This window comes from Plectropomus leopardus, chromosome 1 (assembly GCF_026936395.1).
Source record: "Plectropomus leopardus strain MGB_pleo_1.0 chromosome 1, ASM2693639v1, whole genome shotgun sequence".
In the NCBI taxonomy this organism is placed as follows: domain Eukaryota; kingdom Metazoa; phylum Chordata; class Actinopteri; order Perciformes; family Serranidae; genus Plectropomus; species Plectropomus leopardus.
The window spans coordinates 32939241-32951868 of record NC_142176.1 but is presented as its reverse complement, the minus strand read 5'-3'; the positions used below and the strand labels follow the sequence as shown (position 1 = coordinate 32951868).

Below are 12628 nucleotides of genomic sequence, written 5' to 3'. Positions count from 1 at the left end.
GGTAAGAAAATGAAACGGCAAGTAATAACTGCTGTCTACAATCCAAATAAATCACAGAGGCCAACAGACTATTTGATGGGTAAAATAGAAAGCAGTGACAGACACTGAGTCTGTATAACATCTGATATAAAACATGGAAAGACTTAGTTATCACACATAGTTTTCAGTGATGATAAAATATTTTTTACTTCTATGGAAAGGTTTGTTTGTATGTGTGCTTCAAAACGAGAGCATAGAAAGAAGGAGCGAGTATAACAGTCAACAACATACACATGCTTCAATGGTCACATGGCATGAAGCCACTGCTCCTTGGCCACCAAACAGTTAATATGCAAACAAGCCTGGCGGCACTGTATGAGGGGGAGTGGCTTCGTTTTAGGACGAGAGGGAGGGAAGAGGAAGAGTAGGGGAGGGGAGCAGAGGAAGGGGAGGGGAGTAGCAGAGCTGGTGAAAGGAAGCCAGTGGAGAAAAAAAATGTGTATGCATGTGTGTGTGTGTGCAGAGAGAGAGAGAGAGAGGTAGGGTGGCTGCAGAGGCACAGGTGTCTGTCTCTGAACACTCCATTACTTCCTCATCAAAGGGCCTGTATTAGTGCGCCACTGCTCTCATTTCTTGCCTGTACCACCGTGAGAGTCTCCACTAACTCACCATTAGGGAAATGAGAGCTGAGAGCTAGCAATGCGCTGACTGAAAATGACAAGATGGCTAGCACCCACCGGTGCTTCAGAGGCTACAGTGCTGTTCCTCTCACACACAGATAAAATCCATAGCCATCTGAAATTTAATGTCACCCAGTGTAAACAGTCATATTATCCATGGTGCACTGAATGACAAAAAAAGGCAATTTCATCTGTTTTGCAATTATGCTGCTGTAGACAATGTACGGGCTTGATCTGGTTATTTCACTTTTATAAAGGGCATTTAGAGATTGTACACATTACATTTGTGTCTGCACATCTGCACACATTCATTACATTAGACTTAGACACGTTTATTTATCCCACTTGTGGGAAATTAGCTTGTCACAGCAGCCGTGTGTACAGAAAAAATATAGAAAATATCAATATATACAAAATATAAAATATACAAAAGTGCACAAATAGGCATGTATTAACACAAGTCTTAATGTCTAGACTGTATATCTGTATATATTCTTTGAACACTTCGTACAGTATACCTCTGCTCATTCTTTGGACAATTTTGCACATTCTTGCAAAAAACTACCACTTGTAAAAAAAAAAATGTAAAGCTCATTTAATTAAACACATGTTGTGCATATTTCCATAGTGTTTTTTTATACTTTAATTGTAATTTTATTCTATATTTATATTTCTTTATCGTCACAATTACTTGCTTTTATTTTAAATGTATATTTCTCTCATACACCAAAGCAAATTCTAATTCTAATAAAATGGGTTCTAATTGCCAATAACCCTGCTGTAGTGTCCTCGTACAAGAAATCAAATCCACACAAAAATCACAGATGCTGTTCGGAAGCTGAGCCTGTTACATATTTAATGTTTGGTAATTTTATTATTAAGCTGATAACATTTTGGCACAAAATTCTCCAGCCATTACATCTTGTTTTTCAGCTATTATCTGCAAAATGTTAAAACATTTTAAAAAAGCAACCAGAGGTCGAACACGTTGCTTATGTTCTTTGATCTGTAGCTAAGTAATCTCTATGTTTTTATCTGCAAAATTATATGATGGGATGTATGGATATTCTCATAAGTGATGACGGAAACTGTCACTGATTAATATTTCTGTCATTTAACTAATGAAGTTATCAGTCATCAATATAAAAACATCCCTTGCCAACACTAAAATGAAGGACTGGATCCTAAAATTAGCGATTGCCCATAATATAGCCACCAGTGTTCCCAAAATTCAGTACTGACTTGTGCTGATTTGACATCGAACACTTTAGAGTTGGCTGCAACACAGTGTGTCTCTCACAAATTCCCAGCTGATTAGCAAAGTCCTTTTTCTTTGATCTGACACTGTGCATGAATGCTGCATTCTGAGAATGATTTTGAAAAACATCATGTCAAAAGAATACAGACTCCTCAAAGATGGAAATTCTTGACACATGTTGTGTTGGATGACGTCAAACCACAACACACCAGCGCTCTCTTCTACAACTCTACCACAAAATAACATATTTGGCATGAAAAAAATAAAACAATGCCAGATAAACAAAGTCTCATCACTTTCACCACCTTGGTTGAGCCTTTGCCTCACTTTTCACACTTCCTTGAAAATGTTCCTCAGTACTGTTTACTAAGAATAAGCTTTATCTTCAGTGTTTCTCACAGAAAGAAAAAAAAAAAATCACTGATGCCTCGTCTCACCAGATACTTTGTTAATGATACGTAAATTGCACTGTTAAGTCTAGGTGAGAAAAGATTAGGCCCCGCTCATTAAGCCTACGGCTAGAGGCCGGTTTGTAGCCACACTGGAGTGTGAGGCAGCGGCAGGGTTGATAAATGAAAGGAGACATGATGCACAGCAATGCTTCCTCAACCAATTAAATCCAGCAGCATGCGTTAATGATCCTTTATTCGGGGCCAAGAGTAACAGTAGCTGGGTCGAGCATTTTGCCCTCTAGAGAAGCTGTTCAAAGTCTAACAGAGCATTATAACTACAGTCAGGCTTACTCCACTGTGACCAGACTGTCTTACTAAGCCAGACAGAAGAACTGTGCAGGGAGAAGCAGCCCTGTGCAAGCGCACAATACAAAAACGTACACTTCAGTTGCAATGTTTTGTAAAAAAAAACAACTAACACTTAAATTATGTTGAATGGTATTGAAAATTGACTTTAATTTCTAACAGTAATCTGGCACAGACTAGAGACGATTGATCATATGGAAACTGTCAGCCGATTTCAACTTAAAAACAAAGTGTGATTGAGACATTAATATTGCTGCGTCCTCAGGGTTAATCATGCAATAAGCCCAAAATTAAAAAGGAGAAGTAAGCAGAGTTCAGATCAACTGCACTGACCTCAGAAGATACAGCACTGCTAAACATGTGTTCATTGGTTTGGGATATTTTAAGAAAGCACACATGTAAAGCTCAAAGGACTATTCTCAAAAAGACAGACAAACACAAACATGTGCACATGCAAACACCCTGTTCCTCCCCTCCATCCTTTCACACACACATTCACTCTCTATTACACACACACACACACGCAATAATCTTTAAACCAAGTTAATTATGTGCAAATACAGCAATTAGTGCACTGGATACAATTAACCAACTGATCCAGCTGTATCAAGGACACGTCTCAGCACCACAGCCCTGCTGCACTCCCAATCAACTCCAATCCAACAGCTCCAACAAAGACAGCCTTAGCCCGCTATTATGCAGTCAGCTAATTGACTCCCTTATTTAATCAAGTTCAGCACAGACAGCTATTTCTATTGCTAATAAAAAACGCTGATGAGCGCAGACGGATCCATGTGCAGTGACACAGGTGCAGCATGTTGTACCTAGTTATCTGGCTAGGACAGAAGTGAACACTAGGGGGTGACTGTGAGGAGAGAGTGCAGGAATGAGAGAAGGTCTGCCATCACCTTTAAGTAGCCTAAATAAGTCTGGTAAAAACATCAGAATGTTTTTTTGCATTTGACTGACATGAGAAAAATACAAATGGGACCTTAGAAAAAAATCCAAATACTATGTAACAAGTTGTGATTTTAATATTTATGTAACCTAACCTCTGTTTTGTGTTTAATTTGGCTTCCTCGTGATGCTTATTTTTCTCACCAACAGTTGTAAAAGAAAAAATCGGTGACTTGAGTGTAAGAGTTGTATAGAATACAGTGTAGTCTTTGCCTGGCTCTGTGTCAATCAGGCCCAATGACTGAGAAGAGCAGGCAGTGATTCTAACTAGGGCATCTGGCCTTCTTGTATCTTTAAGTGTCAGCTCAGAGGGCAGTCGCTCAGCAAGATTTAAGATGATATTTTAAGGGCTCGCACTGTGTGCACGCACTAGCGGGCATGAGCCAAAGTGAAAGCAAGAGGCCATCCCCTCCACAGAGGGACACCCTTTACAATTAGTAGCTGACTCCCAAATTCTTCATGCCAGCGGTGCCATGCTGGATCCTTTCCAGTTCAAACATAGGTCACCACTCTAAATGAGGGTCTCTTTTGTGTTAAATAAAATATTAGTGGTTCAGTGGGAGTCAAGGTAGCAGTAATGTGACCTGTGTAGCCATCACATACAGTCGGTTCTGTCTTTTCACACAAGCAGTTGTTGAATTTCGACAAAACATCAGTGTTTGCATGTCATTTTCTCACAGAGAGGAGTGCCTTACTCAAACTCCAGCTAAGGCCTTTTGGAGAATGTCTTGCAAACATTAAAGGATAATTCTAGTTTATTAACTGTATTTGGACTTTATTTTCATCCACAAGCAACAACAGTTCGACAAGGCGACAAATATGAGCGGTAAGTTTAACAAACAGGTTGAGTGTCTCCAAAATTGCAAAAAAAGAGCCCCTTTTAAAATGCCTGTTCAAGGTGAAAATATTACGCTGTTACGCCACCTCACTGTTCTGTATAAAAGGTACGATCGCAGGATAAGACAGAGTTGTTGCGCCTTTAAGCCACCACGGGATGCAGTAACAGTAATGGTGTCTTTCCAAAAAGGACAACCGGCAGAACAAGACCATGGGGCAGGTCGGGTGTGATATCTGATGATGTGTTGTATGTGCGAACCACGTCAGGACACTAAAAAAGCATTTTAATAACAGCTAACTCAAAGAAAAACAGTGGAGGTGAATGTCCACAAACTGGGAAAACAATGAGGTTCGGGAGCTGATTGTCCTCTGAGCAGGTGATCAGATCAGCCACCATATAGCACAGACGGTAAAAGACTGCTGTTATTATTATCGTTATTATTATTACTATTAAAGTACTGCTGGTGCATAAGTTAAATACCAATCTCGAAGTTGATGCTGTTGTGTTAAATGTCACACTTCTTATGGTTCTATAATGCTGGCATGCTGTCCAAAATCACACACTGGAGCAGCATAATGACACTGTTGTTTGGTGCTGTGTAGAAATGCAAAGGCTGCCCAAAGAAGGGACTTTGTAGCTGACCTATAGCGTGATCGCTTCATAAAATATGCTGCCAGATTATCTTAACCACCTATGGAGGTAATACCAGAAGTGAACAAACCAGTAATGTCAGCATATGGTGTGTCAGAATTGAACCAGGAAATACGGCCTTTAAACTGAGATGGATGTTTGTTTTGTTTTGTGAAAAAGCACGTTTCCCAGATCTCAGCATTACTTTGCTGCATAAAATATCATCAAAACCAACAGAATCATTGGCCAAACCTCTGAAGATAAGATCCATATTGTAATAAACCAGAATATTGCTTTGAACTACGTACGTGGTCTCTTCATTCAGAAATCTTCAGAAACCTTTTCCCAATAATTGAGAACATTTTAAAGCAGCACAGGTGCCTTCCAAAGAAGTGACAGTTTTGCAGATGCTGTATGATTCATCCACCCCCTTCGAATTAAATGTGTTTTCCATATTCAACAGTTCAAGGTTTGAGCGTATCTTACATGATGTGTCGGAAACAAAATCATGAACCTTGTTCTTCAAGGCTGTTTTTTTTTTTTTTTTAAGCGTGGTTGTTCCAAGTAATGACGTAGTGCTCTTTGAATCAGAAACGGCACAGCAGGTCAGACACCAGGCAGCGAAGTGAAGCTCAACTGTGCACAACAAGCAAGCCGGATGATGCCATTCATTAATGGGAACATCGGTGCACTGAAGAGTGGAGCCGAGAGGAGGTCCCTTAGGATGCAAAGAGAGACAGCCAGACAGAGACCGAGAGCGAGGGGAGGAAATTGAGGGAGGGATGAGGTGGAGGGGAATTCAGCAAGGGGCTTACTGCCAGACCTTTACAACTCCTTCATTATTGAAGCAGTGCAAAGAGTGAGCAGGGCCAATGCCTGTGCAAAAAGGAGCACACACACAGAGGCAAAGACGTACATCTGCACACAAGCAAGACAGAGTGGGTGTGTAGTCGACCTGCACCCTTCAGGATATGATGAAGTAAGGATTTTTTCCCCCCCCGCTCTGATATCCCCCTCCTGCTCAGAGCGAGGCAGGTGACTGGGGAGTGAATCCCCGCTGGTGTGGTAGGGACCAGGAACAAAAGCTTTCTCCCACCAAGAAAGACAACATAATTATCCCCTCTATTCCATTTTTTAAAAAATCATAATGCATATATATTGTATATATTCTTATTGTTCTACGTATTTATGTATATATCAGTTGTACATTGTAGCACCGTACACCTTTTATATTTCTTACTTTACATACATACTGGTTTATACACTGTGTTGTAGCATAAGGCACATAGTTTTACATTTTTCCACACTCAGCACATTATATATATTTATAATTTTAAACATTTACATACTAGTGCTGATTGTGTTTATTTTTACTGTATGTGTATTTTTTTGTCATACTTTGTGCTGGTACTAATTTCTTGGCATCAGGGTGACTGTAATGAGCCACAATTTCTCCCCTGAGATCAATAAAATATTTCTGATTTTGATTTACAAAAGCAGAATTTCATAAAGGAATACAAAAAATATACATAAAAGTGTGGGTAAGAGGGCTGGTGTTTGAGATGTTGGGCATTTTGATTGAAATGGAAAACCAGGTAACAAATAGATGAATACATAAAAAAAGTACATCACAGAATAATGTAATAATATATCTGAACGCCATGGAGCAGAGAGGAGATTACACAGAGGGGTGCACATACAGAACATGCACGCCAAATAAAGGCAAGAATCCACAAATTCTGCATCTCTAAATCAAAAATTGTGCATTGATGAAACAGAAAACAATGTAGCACAATCATTAAGTTCAATCATATTTTGAAAAAATAAAAAAACAAAAAAAGTGTTATTGAATATATTCTCAATCAAAAAATTGGGCTGAACAGGCCATACTGGTCATGAATCATGTTCACATTGTTATGAGTTCGATTATTTGGTGGACACACGCAGATAGAAACACTGTAATGTACAGCTGTTGCTTTCAGAGACAGACTGGATCGTTTCAATGTCCTTTAGTTGCTGCCTTTTATCAAATTGTGTCCATCAGTATCCATAAGTCAACTCAGCTCTGTGCAATGATAGAGAGCAGACAAAGAGCAGCAAGTGATGACAAAGAAATATCTTGATGAAAATTCAAAATGAGTTCTTGCTGTTCATGAAAGCAAATGTATTTAAAAAATATTTTTAAAAATTTTTTAAAAATGTATTTAAAACATGACCACAACACACATGAGCTACTCTCTGTCACTGGACGGACGAAGTGCTTAAACCCCAAATACACATGGCACACTAGAAACTTTACATAGGCCACATGTTTTAAACTGACCACTTTGTCTCATTACTTCATCTCAATTCTCCAGGAAATAACCACCACCACTCATTGCAGGACAAGGAAGAGAAAACTTGTTCCTGAAAAGAGTAAAATTGTCTTGTCGAAAACAACAACAAAGTGCCACTGTTTGTTTTCAGTTATATTTCAGCATGCTTTTCTGTATAAAAAAACTGAAGAAAAAAACAAAACAACTATTGTACTTTGTATAAAGTACTTTGTATAATAATACAACACTTTCATAGGATGTGAGCTAAAATAAAAACAATTTGGAGACGTTATAATTACACTGACTTATTAATCACAATGTGAGGTATTTCATGATAAGTTCACATGCTTTCCCAGTATAACTGCTCCTGGTTTTTCTTCAGGCTGCACTTGCAATTTTGGAGACTCTCAACCATTGATGAGATTCTCTCTCAACAGTACTAGCTATAATAAGCCCATTTTAAAAAGGTTTTGGGGGTGCACATCTACCTTTTGGACAATGCGCTACAACCAAACACAAAAATGATGCATATTCATTTTTCAAAGCAGACCCAGACTTAGTTTCAAAGCTGACTTAAGACTACATTTCAATTAAACACAGACTTGATACAATAAGATATAGCATTTTCAGTTGTGCATTAAAGTGTAATTTTAACTGTCAGTAACAAACAGATATTCAGATATTAAGCTCAAAATGGTTTCTGTTACACCAACAGCAGTACACAATAGGCAGTGATACACAAGGCACATTTAGTGTTTATTTTGGATAGGATCTATTGCATCTCTATCTGAGAATTTTGTTTAAATTTGGATAAAAATGGATGAAAAAATTGGGTTTCAATTTGGAGACCTGCTATGAGTATTATATCACAGGGGACTCTGGAAAAATAGAAAATTGCTCAATCATCAAAATTGCTATTAGAAACAATCATCCAAGCAGAATTATTGATAGGTTAATGAGTCTAGCCACATCCTAGGAATACCAAGATGCTGTGAAACACTTATTATTTCTCAAGATTAAAAATGAACATTGTTTAGTGGACAAATAATAGAACAAATTTGCTGAAATGGGTAAAATGAAACACATTCTTAAAGGCTATTCAATACATTTTGTCAATAATGATGAAATTTTTCCGAACAGGTGCTTGTCCAGGTAAACCTCTGCAACTAATATGTTTTCCTTTTTGTTTTCTTAAATTGACCTCTTAGTAGGGGTTGACAAATATTAGTTTTTCAGGGCCACTGCCAGTACTGATTATTAGTAGTTAATGAGACCAATAACCAATATTTGGAACAGATATGCATTCACAATTAAAATGAAAATCTTTCTATCAATATTTAGAATTTGGAATGTAACAAACTCCGTCACAAAACTCTGTTTAAATGCCTTTAGCAATGTTCAATCAAAACTGAAACGTTCAACATAACATACAGCAAGTTCCCGGCCACTTTTTTAAATAACATCAAGTGAACATTTAAATAAAAATGAACTAAAAAAATAGCTCCCTGAGGTTTTACAAAGTGGAAGTTCTTCCCATGTTGACAGTTTCTTTTTACTTTTAAATTAATCAATTTTATCTGCGATCATTAAAGCCCTACCCTTTAGTGCACCTGTATGACAGTACTGTAACTCACTACACAGTGAGTGATGATCGATGACACCAGTTTCAACAATAAACTATCTTCTTCTAAAGTAGAGCTTGAATTAAATCAGTCAATTGCACTGTCAACAGAAACTAAGTGTTGTAAAACACAACCATAACACTCGATAAACAAAGACTGAACTTGCAACACAGGCATCCATGGCAACTAGCAAATGACTTCCTACTGACACAAACCTGTTTGCTGAACTTACAAATCAGTAACCAGTGAGCCAACTGCCGGCTCTGTGGACAATGTGACCGACATTAAGTTCTGTCAAAGTCAAACTGTGGGAAAGAAAGTCACGTATAAAGTGCAGCAGTAAGACAAACTTATTGCAGCCGCACTAACTTCAACCGGCTTTACTCTGTCTCGCTTCGTACAAGCTTCAGGTGATATTGAGATGTTTTATTCCAAGATTTCCTGAGACGATCCCTCCCTCCTTCCACAAGAAGACAACCACTGTGTCAGCTGTAAACACAAGGGCAAAGGGGTCATTACTCCTTCATGCCTTTTCTGATTTCCTCTGCTGCACTGAGGATAATTTTTTACGAGTGATTTTCATGCTGTCTTCCCAAAGACAGTCTAAAGTCTGTTTATGCCCCTGGGAAACTGTGGTAGTCTAACCTGCTAGCTTTCCTTTCGCTGATAGTCAAAGGTTAACATGAGTTCAAGGAGGTTGCCTCACATCACAACCAAAAAGCCTTGCATTCCAGTCACATACACACACGACAAAATTCCCTCCACATTTTGACCACTGAGCATACACTTGCCCACCCATCACTCCAGGAAAATATTCAAAGCCATTTAATCCCGGGAGACAGAGACAAGAGAGAGAAGGATATAAGAGCAGAATAAAAGAGCATACTTTAAATGCAGACCTACTGACAGTTAGGGCTGGCAGCGTTCCGACATGTTCCTGAAACACTCAATCCAAGTACAACTCCCGCCTCCCTCCCCTCTCGCAGCTCCTCCTCCACTGGGCCCTCCTCTTCCGCCCGCAGCGAAGACCGCCTGACTTCCTGTTTACCTCTGACCCCCAGTTATCCCCCGCCCCCGCTCTCATCTGGCAGGCCTCCAAACAGACGGGCTGATGAGGCCGGATGCAAACAGTCAGAACACTTGACATAGCGAGTGAGCCAGAGGGCCAGGGAGAGAGAGAGAGAGAGAGAGAGAGAGAGAGAGAGAGAGAGAGAGAGAGAGAGAGGGACAGAGGGGGGGAGTGGGAGAGAAAGAGAAGGGGGCTGTGTGGGTGTTGGGGGAGGTGATCAGGGAAAGTGTGTGAATGAGACAGCCTATTACCATGTGGGTGAAGAAGCAGCAGGTTTCCCAGGGGAGTGTGCCTGTGTGTGAGCGTGCAAAATGTGTGCGTGTGGTGCATGTGGGTGGTGGGGTGATGGCTGGGGTGATGCATGGTGTCAAGTTTCAGGGCTGATTATGGCATTGCCTGCCCAGTCTGGTCAGCTGGTTGGCTAGGAGTTATATAAACCACAGAGAGGTCAGGAAGCAAAAAAAAAAAGAAAGCTGGCAAATCACACATTAATGCTACAACCCTGCTTGCAAGCATACACAGATCTCCTAAATTGCTTACTCACGAGACAGCTCAGAGGCCAAGGCAGGGTAGAGAAGGGTGGGCAACCATAACCAGTCAGATAATAAATCTAAACCAGCACTGCAGGCAGACAGGCAGGGGGCACCTGCTATGCGTCACTGCCGAGGGCCTGTGGTGGCTACAGAAGCCCAGGCCATCAGTATCCATCAGTCTCCACTTCCATCTCTGTTTCTGTTTTATTCATCTCTATATTTGAAGCCTCTGGTCTGATTAAAAATTACAGACCAGCTGAGTGTAATAGCAGGACAAAAAATTGAAAAAGCAGTCATTACAAATTAAGGCTATCAATGGTAACACATTAATCGTGGTGCGTTTACGGTCTGTATATAATGTGGGTTTTTTTTGTTAGTTTTACTAACAAAAAACTTTCCTGTCTTTAAGAGGCTGTACCAGACTGAGTTTTGAAGCTAAAGTGGTGATATTGGTATCATATGAAACCAGAAGACCTATGGCATGCTAGCTTCTCAGGAAGGGAGCTAAATAACGCTCCAAAGTTAGACTAAATTTTGGCAATAGGAAAACGGCATGGTCATTTTACAGGGATCCCTTGATCTCTGCCTTCAAGATATCTGTATGAAAACGGGTTCTATGGGTACCCACGACTCTCCCCTTTACACACATGCCCACTTTATGCTAGTCCCAGGCAGTTTTTTGCTGTCATTTGTTTTCTGATCAATACTATTTGGTAAGAATTGCTTTACCTTGTCTTAAGGACTACAAAACTTTTTTTTGAAATGCAAAATAATGGACAGCAACCACACGTACTTGTAATAGGGACAGCCCTATTACAAATACATGTGTCATAACAACAGAATCGGGATAAAAATGTAGCAAAACAGATTAAAATGATGTGAGGCTGATATCACATCATATAGGAAACACCTGGCAATACAAGAGAAAGTGAGGCTAAACCGCAGGATACAAAAACTGACATCTGTTCATTTTTCAGTGTACTTTACATTTTTATATTTGTTTGTTGGAGCATCAAATCAATACACTTAAAATATGCCTCATTTTAAGACTATGGGAGGAAGTAGTTAAGACATTTAACTAAAGACCAGCTGCATTCAACAAACATTTTAGAGTAACCAGGTTACTGCTGTTCATGTCAACACATTCTCTGATTTCATGTGCCAACTGTATTTTTCCCAGTAACTTGGTTTCTTGTGTGCACAAGAACTGTAGCAGCCCATGTCAGTTTTGAATTGAAATGATGGCTCTTTTGGTACTAAGAGGCGCGACTGATACCAGAGTGGCTAACGTCCTCTTTCAGTCTGAGTACGTCTGTAGAGGGTGTTTTGAATGTGCTGATGTTGCCCCACAAATTCAGTTTCCTTTTTTCCTTTGGGGCTCAGTATAATTTGTACCTAAATATAGCTCTATCATTCCAAATTAAGACACATTAGGGTTGTTTTAAAGAATAAAAATAAGGAAGAAACAAATCTCTTTAAAACTGACCACAACTGTACAAATGACAAATCAAGACAATAATGAAAGAATAATTTGCTTTTATACTAATTTACTTCTTACAAATGCAACTACTGTACTTTGCAACCTCAGTGTATCCTTGGGTGGAGGGTTATATGGGGAAAGACATTTCTTAAACAGTTTAACACATGATAATCTGACTCAATTGACAGCTCAATTCCCTGTTTGTAAATGCTGTCAGTTACAGTATTTATGCTCACTCTGCCATTCAAGCCCAATTTTACTGCATCTTCCCACTATTAAATAAAACTCTCAGAAAGATGTTTGAGATCCTGAAAGCCTGTTCTTGACCATGACATTCTTGATTAACTTGAGTCATAGGGGTCCAAGTTTAACAAAAATAAAACCATATTAAAACAGAGAGCCCTTTCCAACAGCTTTTGGATTCTTCGTTTACCAAAGGCATGCAAGAAAAAAAAAACTTCACAAATTTAATGCACACAGGTTGAGAAACTGGTTCATAACTGACAGAC

The 12628-nt window shown here is 39.3% G+C and overlaps 1 protein-coding gene across 9 annotated transcripts in view; it reads right to left on the bottom strand.

Annotated features, from left to right (window-relative positions):
- Positions 1-12628, bottom strand: part of chd9 (chromodomain helicase DNA binding protein 9) — an 81124-nt gene that overhangs the window by 58798 nt on the left and 9698 nt on the right. The window contains exon 1 of one of the 9 annotated variants that reach the window (XM_088080337.1): positions 9937-10011. The exons of 7 other annotated variants lie outside the window; for them this stretch is intronic. The gene's annotated coding sequence lies outside the window, so the exon portion shown is untranslated. Of the gene's footprint in view, positions 1-9923; positions 10012-12628 lie in introns of those variants that run through there. One more of the 9 variants, XM_088080333.1, reaches the window with a different exon arrangement.